At 38.7% G+C, this 4253-nt stretch overlaps 1 pseudogene; it reads left to right on the forward strand.

Annotated features, from left to right (window-relative positions):
• The first annotated feature begins 171 nt into the window (after positions 1 to 171).
• LOC115227391 lies at positions 172 to 290 on the forward strand (annotated as a pseudogene).
• The last annotated feature ends 3963 nt before the right edge of the window (positions 291 to 4253 follow it).

Here is a 4253-nt window from a genome sequence, read left to right on the forward strand (position 1 = left end):
GCATGACTCAAGCATTTCTTCCCACAGATCAACACACACCACACACACACACACACACACACACACACACACACACACATACACACACACACACACACACACACACACACTCACACACACACACACACCACACACACACTCACACACACACACACACACATGTACATATATATATGCGGCCATATCACGTTGAAAGCACCGGTTCTTGTCCGATCACCGAAGTTAAGCAACGTCGAGCCTAGTTAGTTCTTAGATGGGTGACCGCTTGGGAAACCTAGGTGCTGTAAGCGTCACACATTGTTATAGGCGTTGGAGTGACTGTGTGGTAAGTAGCTTGCTTACCAACCACTTTGGTTCCGGGTTCAGTCCCACTGCGTAGCACCTTGGGCAAGTGTCTTCTGCCATAGCCTCGAGCCGACCAAAGCCTTGTGCGTGGATTTGGTAGACGAAAACTGAAAGAAGCCCGTCGTATATATGTATATATATAGATATATATATGTGTGTGTGTGTTTGTGTTTCTGTGTTTGTCCCCCCAACATCGCTTGACAACCGATTGTGGTGTGATAGAGACCGATAGAATAAGTACTAGGCTTACAAAGAATAGATAGATAGATAGATAGATAGATAGATAGATAGATAGATAGAGCGTGTTTGTGATATACATACAAGCATTCATATACAACTACTTCCATGGTCATTCGTACAGATATATATTTAAATTACATACATTAAAACTTTATTAACATATTTAAAATTGTCGATTAAGTCCAAGAATATGAAATAATAATAATAATAATAATACTATGATAACACTCCTTGACGTCCCCTAAGAAAAACAAGCGGTGAAAGAGAAAAGAAAACAAAAAAAAAAAACTATGTATATATAAACTATATAAAAAAAAATTAAGCGCGTCAAGTGGACACGGCTTGAAAGATAACTTCCTGTGCTTCACTTCCGGTATTTGCTACGTTTCTCGTTCATATTACAATCTATTTTCAAGTGCACATCACGTGTCTCTGACTCATCATAACTTATATCATCATTAAATCGTAATACTACAGTTGTTGATATACACACATACCTACCTACCTACCTACCTACCTACCTACCTACCTACATACATACATACATACATACATACATACACACATAATACATACATACATCATACATACATACATACATACATACATACGTGCATACATACATATATATACCTACACACATCCACACACATACACTTACACTCACACCCACATACGCAAACATTCACACACACACACACACACACACACACACATATATTGACCCCATTAATTCGATGTTTATTCTTGAAATGATTATGACGACTGCAGCAGAGTAGGCGGGAAACTGTGGCTAATCAATGTGTATGAATGTATTTGTGTGCTTGTGTATGTACGTTTGTATATATGTCTGTATGCGTATATATGTATATATGTTTATACACACACGCACATATATGTTTATATATACATATATGCATACATACACACATACATTATATACATATACTCTTTTACTTGTTTCAGTCATTTGACTGTGACCATGCTGGAGCACCGCCTTCAGTCGAGCAAATCGACACTAGGACTTATTCTTTGTAAGCCTAGTACTTATTCTATAGGTCTCTTTTACCGAACCGCTAAGTTACGGGGACGCAAACACACCAGCATCGGTTGTCAAGCGATGTTGGTGGGGGAACAAAAACACAAACACACAAACATATACACACACATATATGCATATATACATATATACGACGGGTTTCTTTCAGTTTCCGTCTACCAAATCCACTCACAAGGCTTTGGTCGGCCCGAGGCTATAGTAGAAGACACTTGCCCAAGGTGCCACGCAGTGGGACTGAACCAGGGACCATGTGGTTCGTAAGCAAGCTACTTACAGCCACTCCTATACACAATATATTGTCAGCATGGGGAGCGAACCCCTAACATCCTCCAGCAGATAACAGGATCGCGAGACTGACTCAGTTTCGAGGTATTCGGCTCATCCCCAGTCGCGAACACCTCCATGCTAGAACGATAGCCAAAGTCCGCTACCGCGAACAGTATATTGTAAACAATATAAAAGTGAGCATCGATCACTGATCTGCAACAAGCAAAATAACTTGCCATAAAATCTCAAGAAGAGATCAGAGTAGTAACGTGTACTAAACAGAAAAGCCAGTCGCCACATCCATATACAGGGTCAGGCAAAATGATCTGACACATTTGTAGGTTAAATAAAAGGCAAATGAAGTAAAGAAACAAAAAAAGTGTTTTTATTTTTGAAAAGTACATATAATACCATTTGTTTTTATTATTTTTAAAATTAAATCAGTCAAATGGGATCCATTATTGTCCACACACTGTCGAAGGCGTTCACGAAAGTTGTCAATAACTCGGCGGGTCATTTCACGTGGAATGGCAGTCATTTCTTGACGAATTGCATCTTTAAGTTCTGGCGGTGCGAGGTCGGCCGGTTGATTTTCGTTTCAATGCAGATCCAGTAGCTCTGAAGTTGGTAACCCATAACAAGATCGTGTTTCGAGCTGGTACGGGATCATGTCTACCAAGATTGAAGTGCAAACGGAACGCTCTTTGTGTTGCAGTTATAGAATCGTTTGTTTTGATAAACGTTTCCACAATGAAAGCGCGATGCTCACCAGTCCAATTCATGGCAGCAACTGAAAAAAGGATCGAAAAACAATGCCTTTTATTTAAACTACAAATGTGTCAGATCATTTTGCCTGACCCTGTATATACGACGGTCTTCGGCCCGAGGCTATAGTAGAAGACACTTGTTAGATATTACTGTGGCCAAGCAGGAACATCGTCATTACGCCGGAACAGTTTCCGGTGCAGTCGCGCCATGTTTCTTGCAGCGATGTGATTCCATCTGTTACGTGAGATAAAATTTCGTAATATATTCTTTGAATACATCCACATCTGCACCTTGCAGATCTCTGATGTTGTTTAGCAGTGTTGATAAGATACGGGCCCTTGAAACCTATGCTTTCACAGAACTGCGTCCTTACTCTATTAAGGTTTTAAACCGGGATCCATATGTCCCTTGAAGGTCTATATTAGATTTTTGGGCGTCCACATAACAAAATAGTACATTGAAGATACCCAGTTATATTTTAAGGGTCTCTGAAGAGCCCATGCTTCAGATGTATGTATTGGTATTTATTGAAAGAAACAGCTAGGTTTCTTTGTCTAACATTTTACATAATTTAACCTACACAGGTTTCTATAAAACTAGTTTTTAAACAATGAATGGTTCTGGGAATCTACCAGAATAAAATAGTAACGAAAGGGATCCATATATAAAAAATGGTTGAGAACCCCTGCTTTAGATGTATGTATTGGTATGTATTGCAAGAAACAGCCAGGTTTCATTCTTTGACATTTTACATTGTTTAATCGATACAATATGTAAACAATAAAATAAGAAATTTGTAAGAAGTCTCGATGGCTATCGGGGTCCACCAGAATGAAATGGTAATCAAAGGGGTCCATAGATTAGAAAATGGTTGAGAACCCCTACTGTAGATAGAGAGGGCAGGATCTTTGGTACAATTCACTGGTGTCCAGTTCGGTGGTTGGTAGACACTCACACACAAAAAAACACGCACGCGCACACACACACACACACACACACACACACACACACACACACACACACACACCACACACAAACACTCACACACAATCACACACACACACACATACATGTATGTGTTTGTGTGTGTGTACAAATATGTACATAAGCATATATTAATGAATACGAAGTGTGGATTTATTTATGCACATGTCTATCCATCTATCGATCTATATGTCTGTCTGTCTGCCAATCTGTCTGTCTGTCTGTCTATCAATCTATCTATCTATTTCTCTCGCTTTCTCCCTCTTTCGCGCGCTCTCTGTATATTTATATATATATCTTTATATATAAATATACACACGCATATCTATCTTTCCGTATCTCTCTTTCTCTCCCTCCCCTTTTCTCTCTCTCCATATATATATATTCATACATATCTTTATGTATGAATATACACACACATACATGTCTATCTATCTATCTATCTATCTATCTATCTATCTATCTATCTATCTATCTATCTATCTATCTATCTATCTATCTATCTATCTATCTATCTATCTATCTATGTAGTTAATCCAAACAAGAAAGCACAAAAAACACAACAACGCGAGGACGTGGAACAAATATA

The sequence above is a fragment of the Octopus sinensis genome, unplaced genomic scaffold (genome assembly GCF_006345805.1).
Source record: "Octopus sinensis unplaced genomic scaffold, ASM634580v1 Contig02960, whole genome shotgun sequence".
NCBI classification, from domain to species: Eukaryota; Metazoa; Mollusca; class Cephalopoda; order Octopoda; family Octopodidae; genus Octopus; species Octopus sinensis.